This window comes from Eptesicus fuscus, chromosome 4, assembly GCF_027574615.1.
Source record: "Eptesicus fuscus isolate TK198812 chromosome 4, DD_ASM_mEF_20220401, whole genome shotgun sequence".
In the NCBI taxonomy this organism is placed as follows: Eukaryota; Metazoa; Chordata; class Mammalia; order Chiroptera; family Vespertilionidae; genus Eptesicus; species Eptesicus fuscus.
This window is the reverse complement of record NC_072476.1, coordinates 29,346,492-29,358,046: the sequence shown is the minus strand read 5'-3', so window position 1 is coordinate 29,358,046 and position 11,555 is coordinate 29,346,492. Positions and strand designations below refer to the sequence as shown.

The 11,555-nt window shown below is 43.3% G+C and overlaps 1 long non-coding RNA gene across 1 annotated transcript; it reads left to right on the top strand.

Annotated features, from left to right (window-relative positions):
• Window positions 1-3,705: 3,705 nt before the first annotated feature.
• Window positions 3,706-6,338, top strand: LOC114231484 (uncharacterized). The gene is made up of 4 exons (XR_003617437.2): window positions 3,706-3,913; window positions 4,200-4,370; window positions 5,165-5,214; window positions 6,129-6,338. It is a non-coding gene; the product is annotated as an uncharacterized LOC114231484 (long non-coding RNA).
• The last annotated feature ends 5,217 nt before the right edge of the window (window positions 6,339-11,555 follow it).

Here is an 11,555-nt window from a genome sequence, read left to right as displayed (position 1 = left end):
TCCTGCTCCAGTGCCTGACTGAAATCAGGCTAAGCGACCTCTCAATTCCCATTCTATTTGTGTGAATCAACAGGGGTACCATTAGAATTTCGGGTGGGACATTTTTCCTTGGGATGAGACTGTCCCACATTTTGCATGTTTTGCATGTCAGCCTCTAAGTACTACCCGCCAGTAGGAACCCCTTCCCGGTCATGGTGACCACCTCCCACCCATTGCAAAATGCAATTTTAGAGTCTGTAGAATATATAACGGGAGTGAAACCATCGCTCTGCGATCTCACCTTTCTGGCTCTGGTTGGCAGGATTTGACCATTTCAGTGGTGACAATAGTATGGGAAGAAGAACAAAAGGACAAGCATTTCAGCCTAAAGCTGAAAGTAACAAGTCTAAACCTTCTTTCTCTACCCTGCCTCCTTGCCTTTGCCCACAGCCTGGCCCAGGCCCTGCTAAGCCTTCCAAGGCAGGAACCACCCCCACTGCTCAAGCACCAGGCCACCCCTTGCTTGTTGCAATAGAAACAGGGAGTTTCTTTATGAAAAGAAAACAGTCCAACAAAACAGATCCCCACGGAGACTCCTTTATGGCAGCAAGATGTTTTAACTTTTTTGTTTCTCCTTCCAAATTCTCTATCCCCTGATCCCAGTGCTCAGTTGAGGGTCCGTGGCCTATGTCAACATTCCTTTTTTTCAAGCAGAGGGTGAAAATGGGGAGCCTCAAGGTCCAGCTGCCCCGCCCCACTCTACTCTGAGTAGACGAAAGTGTTCTAAAGGGTAAATCTATACCGTAGCAAAGTCCCACGGGGACACTGACAGCTTGGAACATACTTGTTTGAATCAAGTCAAGTAGATTTCTTTGCTGAAGGTCTTCTAAAAGCTGGTACTAACCCTCGGGCCAGGCACCCTGCTGACGACTTTACCTCAGTGAGCACATTTGCACCTCCGGTCTGCTCTAGGAGGTGCCTACTATGAATTCCTGGAGTTTTCAAGATGAGTAAAGGGATGTTTAAAGATGTTGAGTAACTTGCCCAAAGTTGCGCAGCTAGTAAGTGTCAAAGTCCAGATTCAAAGCTAGTTCCATCTGTTGCCAGAACTCATGTGCTTTGTAGACAATAGGTCCTTCCAATATGCTAATATGTATTAGGGTGATGCATCAGGCAGGGTATCCCAAATTTATCCGATCACATGTAACAGATCAGGCTCTCCAAGAAGCAGACTCTAGTAGCCTGAGATTTGTGTGCAGAAAGGTTATTGGGGGTGGGGGTGGGGAGGGGGGCGTTTAGGATCAATACCTGTTAAAGGAAGCAAGACTGGGTCAATGAAGAAGCTAATGTTGGCCAATCTTCTAGAGAGCTCTGGAGGTAGTAGGGCCGTTCAGAGTCGCCCCAGAATGGGGCAAGGCAGCTGCTCTTCGTTACCTACAATGTCACTGCCCAGGGATACCCCCCATTGAGCATTAGAAGATGCAGGCTGCCTTGGGATGGGAGCTTGGTCATGAGTGAGGCAGCCCCCTCTTCAGCTGAGGGCATATTCTGACAGCATCACCTACATCCCAGAGTCCTGCTTTGGAGGGGATGCTCCAAATCAAGTGCTACATGAAACAACACCCTTTGGGAAAGCTATCAGAAATTGGAGTTTAGAGATAAACAAATCACTGGTTGGAAACCCTGGGGTCTCTTACCACATTTATGCACTTAGAGCTTCTAATAGCAAACAGTGACACTACATGAGTCTACCCAGTTTAGCTACTTGTAGGGATGCTTAGGCACAATTTAGGCAAAGTTTTTGTTAGGTAAGCTAAGAAAATCTACATATAGGATCTAGAATAAATGATTAATATTGACTTAAGCTCATTAGTGGCAGCGATAGGACTAGAATAGTTTCCCTTGCTCTCATTTCATTGTTCTTCCCATTGCATCTGCCAGTTTTTGGTTCTGGGGACAGGGATGTGAAGAAGTTATATTCAAGAATCCCTTAACCAAAAGGACAGACGACCTTATGATTTGGAAGTTCTATTTTGAGACCAGTTAAAAGAGAGAAATTTCAGTTCACTGCTCATTTGTCATTCACCAGGCCTGGGATGTCCCTGGGCAATGCTAAGCTAACATTCAGCTGCGTCTATAATATGACACACAATATGCCGAAAGGTAGGCATTAAAGACCTTTGATGGTGTTAGAAGAAGGTAATACAGCTTCCCAGGAGTGATAAGAGCAGGAGCAAATGTAAACTGAAGATCAAACGTCAGCCTGCTACACAAGACAAGACTGGGACGAGACACAAGAGAGCCTCGGAGGGGAAGAGGCAGTGTACAGGATCAGCACTCTGAAACAGGAACATGCCTGATCTCCAAAATAAACAGATGGACAGATCACAGCCTCATTTAGATGCTGCTTTGAGATGACTGCCGCTAGGGTTTTGTTCTCTCTTCTATAAGTAGTTCACAGCTTTGCCAGAATATAAATAGAGTACATTGAGACTTAGATCTTGAAGGGACCTAAAAGACTTGATAGCCTCTTTTCATTACTTTCTTTATCAGAAATGTAAAGCCCAGAAAAGTTCATTGATTTGCCTAAGATGACACAGGTAGTTAGTAACAGAACAGGATGGGAAGTCGGATCTCTGTCACTCAAGTATTCAATCATTCTACAGATGTAGAACACTTTATGTACACAGTCCCTGGGCTTGAACCAAAATAACTATAGGGTTGAGTGGGACATGCCACTTGTTTTAAAAAGGTTCCTAATCAATTGGGCAGAGAGACCCATGAAGAAATAATGAGAGGACAGAATAACAGTAACTGCAACATTAAAGCATTTCCACAATGCTAAGGAATATGTACAAAGTGCTGACAGCCACTGGCTACTCCAGCGGTGTTGAAGAATTGGTGGAGGTGTTGTCCTGTATGCTGCTTCACATCCACCCCAGACCTCTTCTGAAAGTGTCTTTAATTTTCAGCCACAACTGTCCAGAACCAATCCTCACTGTTTTAGGTCCAAATTCAGTTAGGGTTTGGGATTGCTTCTGTCAACATGGGCCCAGTGTTCTGTGTGCCTGACCTCTTACTTTTGGCATAACTTCAGATAGCCCAAGTAGGAAAGAATGTATCAGAAGGAGAGAGGGACTTCAGTAAATTCCCTCAGGTCTTTGTCTCCATGCCTCTGCTTTCTCTCCTTCATTTCAGCATATGACATGGGCTTCTCTTTGTGTATTTACCCCAATTTTCTGTTCTCTCGGGTCTACATTTTTTTTTCTTATTTGTTATCATGCTTATATTTCAGTTAAATCAGCTACTGCTTTTGAGATTATATGACTGTGGAGCTCTAGTGTCTACTGTTGTTTGGTTTGCCTGTAACTTCTGTGCTTCTTAAGAGAGAGAATAAATTAAAATTGGCTCAACTTGGACCAGCTCCCATTTCTAGTCAACTGTGGTCAGTGAAGTGTGATAGCACTTATGGCCAAAAACCTTTAGGCATTCACTATCATCATGGCTGTGAATCATCCATTAGCTCCAAGTGGCATGAGCTGGGCAGACACTCTGAGCATGTCTACTGATCAGTGACTTTAAATCATAGCCTTTATTATACCTTCTAAAGTTAAGAAGACATTTGCTTCAGTTTTTCTGTTTTCTCTCAAGCTCTTCATGGTAGTGGGTTAGCTCCACTGATTGTTCAGTGTATTAGTCAGCTTGGGCTGTCATAACAGAATGGAATGTCATAACAGAATGCTCATGTGGGTTCTGGAGGGACACAATCCAGTCTATCGCACCCAGAAGTTCTCTTCTAACTGGGAACCCTTCCAGTAGCTTGGGTTCCTTGTTCCAGGGATCTCACTTCATGTCCTGGGCCATTTGCTTCTAATGGAGCTACAAAAGCCATGTGAAAACTGGACAAACACTAAAGCAGGCACGATTAATCCAGGTCTTTAAGAGAGTGGTTATTCTTGGGAGGCAGTGACCAGAAGGACTTCTGAGAAGATATTTCTTAATCTGGGTGCTGGTTACATGGCTGTGTTCAAATTGCGAACATTCATCAATGACATATGTATTTCTTCTTAGAGTGTGTTTGTTTCAGTTATCCAGTGCTGTGTAATAAATCTCCCAAAACGTGGTGGCTTAAAGCAACAGCATTAATTTTTCTCACCAGTATGTAATTTGGGTGGGGCTTGGCAGGGATAACTTAGCTTTTCCCCATTTGGTGTCAGCAGGGGCTGCTGGAAGGCCCAGCACTGGGATCATCTGAAGACTTGCTCTCCCAGGTCTTGCCATTGATGCTAGCTATCGAGTGAAACCGTCACCGGCGCCATTGCTGCAACACCTTCAGGAAGCCTCCCTGTGTGGCCTGGGCTTCCTCACGGCATGCTGGCTCCGTTCCAATGGTGAGCAAAGTCAGCAGAAGCCATGCTGGCTTTTATGACCCAGTCTTCAATGAGTAGTGACCCTCACCCTGCACTTTGTTCCTTAAAGCAGCCATGGAGGCCCATGCAATTTCAAGGTGAGGAGAAATAGATTCCATCTACAGATGGGGAATGGCCAAGTTCTAAAAGAGTTTGGCACTGGATATGTTGCTGTGGCAAATTTGGGAAAAAAATATATCCTGCTACAATGTTTTACTTTAATCAAAAGTTAAAAAACAACAACATTAGGTAGAATAAAATTGTAAAACAATAGCAGATAGCTTGGGAGAAACAAGTTGAGGTAAATAATAAACCAGGTCTCCATCAAGAAGTTTAAAGTCACATCCCATTTCTTTATCTATTGTTGATCTTCTAAAGAGCCCCTATCATTATAAAAATCTTTGATATGTAACCATCTTATGTAGAGAAAAAGAATAAACAAAAAGCCAACAGCAACCCACTTTGTGGTGGTAGACAGGTTATTACACAGGGCTGGTTGAGGCTTGTTGTATTTTTTTCCCCAGTCATTTGTGAACATAATGGAAAAAAAGAACATTATCTACGAAATAGGAGGTTGCAGTGTGCAGGAAATGGAGCATGAAAAGGATTTGTGCTGTGATGTAGAGATTAGAAAAAAACTACCCATGTGAATTAATAAATGGAATGCAAATACAGTACATTCAAGTGTAACTTCAGTGCAACTTCAAAGGATTTGTTGCATGAAGAAATACACATTTTTCTGAAGCAATATTAAATACCGATTTTTCTTTTTTCAGGATGGAGCATGATTTCATTGGAATGGTTGGAAAAGCTTTTCAATTCCAAGGTGATGTCAGAGTTCATTCCTATTAAAACACCCGGATATTATTTTTCTAGCCATCACTCCCTCTTTGCTCAACTCTATGCCACACCCACACGTTCATTTGTCCTTCCTTATCCCATGGTATTCCATCTCTGTTCTCAGGAATCTTCTCAGAACCTCATTGCTTCATTTCCATCGTATCTGTGCTCTAGGCCTACATCACCTTCCTCCTGACTTTCTCTAAGTCATCACTCATATTCTGCCTCACCCCAGACCTTGAACTTGAGGGCAGAATTAATTTGCTACATTTTGCCTCTCTGACAAATGGGTCTCTTTCCCCCTAGACCTTCTTATTCCTGGCCACTTTAAATAATTATTCCATTTATTTAAAAAAATGGTATTTGGCCCCATTCTAATATTAGTCTGAGAGGTCAACAACACCAATATAGGAAAACAGACACCATCTGGGATTGCAACTGCCAAGGCTGATCAGGGGTAGGATGTAGGACCTGGCTCAAAGAGTGCAGAGCCACTAGGCATACTTACACCACTGACATCTTCATTGCCACCTCAGGATATGGTTAAAGACAAAAATAAATTGAAATGGAATTTTAATGATTTTCAGAAAAGAGTAGGGTGTAGATTCCCAAGGGTAGCTTGTGCCCTGTTATCTTGGGCCCAGGCCTTAACTCAACTATTTTTCCCCAAGAGATAAAGCTCCTTCTAATTCAACACAGGTGTTGAGTCAATTCTAATCTCATACAGCATATTCACTGCTGCAGCCCCATGCACACTTGCTGGAGTCTCAATTAATATTTATTAAATGAATTAAGAACTGTCTATCTCACGTATCATTAAGTTATTCAGACCCTAAAAGTGAATACTCTCAGAAAAAGTATTGTCAAAATGAATTATTTTGAATGTATTTCTCTTTCCAGCAGTGACTCAAGGCATCATTTGGTACTGCCAGCATGAATGAAAATCGTGCTGGGCTTCTCATGGGCAGGATGATAAGGCACATAAGCCTGCCATCCAGCCTGACTTCATCTGGGTCTTTCACCCTCATCTTCCAACTCTTATTACTCTCTGCAAAAGAAGATGGAAATATTCATGGCTGAATTGAGTTAATTAAAGGTATTTCCCCCTTTCTCTGAGCAGCTGTTTCTTTAAGATCGAGAGGATGGTGAATTCTCATTGTGTCCTCATTCCAGGACAAGCACACCCGAGTTCCGAATGTCTCTTCTGCTAGAGAAGGGCAAGTATTTGCCACTTGACTTTTTGCTTCCTTCTCTCAGAGGAGGTCAGCATTTTCTAACCAACTGTCCTTCAGTTGCTTCCCGGCTAGCATTTCAGCGTTACTGTGCTGACCTCTCTTTAAGAGTCTCTCCACTTCAGAATCATAGAGATATATTTGGGAACAGGGTTAGGAAAGGCCCTTCCATGGGTATATAATAAAGCTTCTTTAATGAGGTCGGTCAAAAATCTAACATCAAACATTTTTATCTTTGAATTTTTCGGCAAACTTTGAGAACTGTATTTAAGTAAACAATCCACAGGCTTTAGAAAAGCACACAGTTGAATTTATTTCTCAGGTATTTATTGTGATCATGCCAATGGTAAGACACTGGGGTCTTGATCCCATCTTGCTCAGCTATAGAAGATGCACGATGCCACCCACCTCATAAGAGGACAAGGAGAAAGTGCCTGACACAGAACAAAGACTCGGTAATGCCCTAAGGTTTCCTCTCTTGGAGCTTCAAGAATATTCCTATCTAGCAAGAAGACTAAACAACAAACAAACAACCACCCCCCATGCCATAAGGCAAAATACAGAAAATACCATAACAGAGGGCCAAACACTACATTGTGGGAAATCAAAGGTAAGGCAGGCTCTCTGTGCCTCAGAGATGCCTGTGTGGCTGAGGTGGCATTTGCTCTGAGTGTTGAAGAATGAGTAGAATTTTCATACACAGGCAGGTTGGATGGTGTATACAGGGTTCTAGACTGTACAACTGAAACAAGGGTTTTAATGGGAGCCCATTGATATCCTGAACTGCCCTGGCATGCCAGGGATGGTGGAATTCAATGAACTCTAAGGACTGAGAAATTCCTGGTGACTTTTTAACCCAAGAGAGGAAGGAGTAAGGGGTGACAAGCACTAACTACCCAAGTGGAACAATAATGGGATCACAACTATCCTATATAATAAAAGGGTAATATGCAAATTGACCCTCACACCCTCACACAAGATGGCCACCTCCATGTGGTCAATGATGGCCACCATAAGATGGCCAGCAGGGGAGGGTAATTGTGGGCGATCAGGCCAGCAGGGGTGGGCAGTTAGCTGTGACTAGGCTGGAAGGGGAGGGCAGTTGTGGGGGACCAGGCCTGCAAGGGAGGGCAGTTGGGGGCAATCGGGCTGGCAGGGGTGTGGTTAGGGGGGTGATCAGGCTGGTAGGCAGGCAAGTGGTTGGGAGCCAACAGTCCTGAATTGTGAGAGGGATGTCTGACTGCCAGTTTAGGCCTGAGGGGTCCCAGATTGGAGAGGGTGCAGGCTGGGCTGAGGGACACTAGGCCTCTAGTCCTATATAATAAAAGGGTAATATGCAAATTGACCCTAACAGCAGAACTACTGGGAAATACTGGTTGCTATGATGCTCACTGACATCAGTGAGCATGGGCTGAGGGACACTAGGCCTCTAGTCCTATATAATAAAAGGGTAATATGCAAATTGACCCTAACAGCAGAACTACTGGGAGCTACTGGTCACTATGATGCTCACTGACATCAGTGAGCATGGGCTGAGGGACACTAGGCCTCTAGTCCTATATAATAAAAGGGTAATATGCAAATTGACCCTAACAGCAGAACTACTGGGAGCTACTTGTCACTATGATGCTCACTGACCACCAGGGGCAGATGCTCAATGTAGGATCAGCCCCCTGGTGGTCAGTGTGCTTCCACAGGGGTAGCACTGCTTAGCCAGAAGCCGGTTCATGGCTGGCCAGCATAGTGGCAGTGGCGGGAGCCTCTCCTGCTTTGTGGCAGCACTAAGGATGTCCCTGCAGGGAGCGGGCCTAAGCCATCAGTCAGACATCCTCGATGGCTCCCAGGTTGCCAGAGGGATGTCTGACTGCTAGCTTAGGCCTGATCCCTGGGGAGCAGGCCTACGCCGTCAGTCAGACATCCCCTGAGGGGTCCCAGAATGCAAGAAGGCGCAGACTGGGCTGAAGGCCCCCTGCCCCCTGAGTGCACAAATTTTTGTGCACTAGGCCTATAGTCTGCTATGAAAGATTAACCTGTCATATCTGTAAGACATATTGGGGGAGAGGGGGAGGCTGAGGGTTGGTAAGGTGGTAAGGATGGAATTTCCTCGAAGTCCAGGTCAGGGCTACTGAGGACTTCAACCAGGGCTATAGTTGAGGAACACAGAAGAGGGTAGAATTTCTGTGTAGGAGGTGCTTGGGGCTGGCAGTCATCTTCAAGGAGAGGCCTAGGGTACTTAGCTTAAAATGGGTTTGCACAGCTAGCTCAGGTTCTACCTTAGATTGCATCTTGTTTATTTACAGAAGGTGTGTGTGTGTGTGTGTGTGTGTGTGTGTGTGTGTGTGTGTGTGTGTGTTGGGGGTGCGAATGGAGATAGTGGGTAGGAAGGGCATAAAACCCCTCCAAGGTACATTTCAACATTGTCACTGGAAGAGAGGATAGATGTGAGCTTGAAATCAAAATATATGTCTTAATTAGGTCTCAGTTTTCTCTTTCCCCCCTGCAAAATGAGAATTGACCAATGTTACCAATGTCACTGTTAATGTTATGATTTTATAGATTTTGTACTCATTCTTATTAAAGATCTTGCCAATTTTTGTGGTTTCATGGCTACCACCAGAGACTCAGGAAGCCAAGGGATGGTTGTAGCTGTGGCTTTAAGGTGGAATTTCTGAGCATGCATGACTTCCACTTACCCAGAATTTTGTCCATTTCCCTAAAATTCTTGCTGTCTTAGTGCTACATACAATCTGTCACATATTACAAATTGAATTACAGTTGTTGTCACTTAGGATGCACATGATCCATTGCAATAATATAAGGGGTTTGTATTTTATGCTGACCCCTGGAAGTACCAGGTACAAATTCTGCACACTGGTTCCTGTTGCTTCAAACACCGGATTCTTTCCTCACTTGTCAGGTTGTGCCTATTTGTCAAGGCAGGCAGCTTCTGAATATCAGATAGATTTAAGAGGGGGCTTCACAATATTTCTTAATTTGTCTAAGTCAAGTGTTACGTTTTAGTCTCCAGTGTGTCTGGATGAGGTAGAGAAAATGTACAAACTTACTGACTTCTCTCAATATTTTATTATGAAAACAGTCAAACATATAGCCTAATGGAGAACACCGTACAGTGAATAATCATATACCTACCAGCTAGATTCTACTGCAAACTCTTTACTATAGTTGCATTGTTAATATTTCTATCCATACCTCTGTCCATCGTTCTATCATATTTTTGATACAATAAGAAGTAAATTGCAGAAATCAGTATATTTACTCTTAAATACTTCAAATTTAGTTACTTTAATAATTTAGTAACAATTGATAATACTTGTTGAGCACTAACTATATTCCAGGTGCTTAGCTAAACACTTTATAGATTATTACCTCATTTCTGTTTCACAATGATCCACAAAGGTAAGACTATTTCCATTACTTATTATCTACACTTAAATCATGAGGTTTGAACTCAGGTGTCTATGACTCTAACATCTATCTGTTTCACAATGATCCACAAAGGTAAGACTATTTCCATTACTTATTATCTACACATAAATCATGAGGTTTGAACTCAGGTGTCTATGACTCTAACATCTATATATATATATATGAGGCTAATATGCAAAGTGTCCCCTCGGGAGTTTGACCAGGAGTTTGATCTCTCACTATGACATGCTCTGACCACCAGGGGGTGGCGCAGAATGAAGGAAGGCCCCGGCTGGCAGCTGGAAGGCTCTGATCGGCCCTGATCACCAGCCAGGCCTAGGGATCCTACCCATGCACAAATTTCGTGCACCAGGCCTGTAGTACTTCAATAAACACAAAACTCCTGTCAAATATCAGACAGCATCACATGGTATAATTAGGTCACAAAACCCCAAACCAGGTATAGCATAAGGTTGATCTTAGTCTGGTAATAGGTTGATCATTAAGGTTTGGGATGGATACAGCCAAAACCTCAGTTGGAAATGAGGTAAAGAGGAAAGAAAGGTAAGAAAGGTATAGTAAGAGGCAGAGTCCCAGGGAATCTGAGGCCATGATTAGCAGAGGCTGGTGCAAAGCAAAGGCTAGAAAATCAGGTTGTGTGTCAGAAGTATGGATAAGAGACAGGCTCTCCCAGTTTCCTTTGTTCTCTCTGCTCCACTCATCTCGAAGTTCTGATAACCTGTGCCATAAATCTTAAACTGACATTTATAAGTGGGACAAGTGATGCCATCATTTTGATCAATAGACATGTACCAAGTTCAAAATGCCAGATCAGAGAGGCATAAGACCTGTCCTTAGAGATCAACCATTCTGTGGAAAGAAGATTCCCACATGTTAGAGAAAGTTACAACTGTCTACATACTCATAGGGCAACCCTCCAGCTGCCCCTGCATTTTGCTAATCTTGCAGTTATTTGGATTCGTACGAGACTGGTTTTGGAAAGTGGTCTGTGAGTGGAAGTGATGTCATTTCCAGGCTGGCATGTTAGGAGTTAACCTGGGACTATCCATCATACTCTTCCCCTGCCACATCCCTCACATAAGTCCACAAAAAGGAAAGCCAGAATCCCCAAGTCACTGCTTAACATGGACTGCATTGGAGAGTTGACAAACTCTCAGCAGACTTCATGTGAATAAAAAATGAGCTCTTATCTTTTAAGCCACTAAAATTTGGAAGTGGCTTAGATTAGCAAAATTAGCTCATCTTAATTAGCGTACTCTAACAAAAGAATGTATGGTGAAAGCCAAGAGGTGAGAGTGAGCTATGGAGTAGAGAAGGAACACTTTATAATAAGCCAGGGATGAAAAGACAAGAAGGGTTTGGACAAATAGATGGAAAGAAGGAGGGAATGTCAGCTGGGAGGACAGTGGGAGAAAAGGCACAGAGATTGTAACACACTCAGTGTTTGCTGTGGGCCACCGGCTGGAACCACAGTTGAGTATCATGAAGTCCCACGTGAAGGTGCTTATTTACTATTAAAAATCCAGAGAGTGATTCCATGATCTTCCTCAGTGCTGATTTGCTTCATCCCCAAACTTCTCCATTCAAAATTCCTACTTTGAATCCAGTCTGTCTTTTGTAACATAAGGTCTTCTTGTTCTTGGAATAA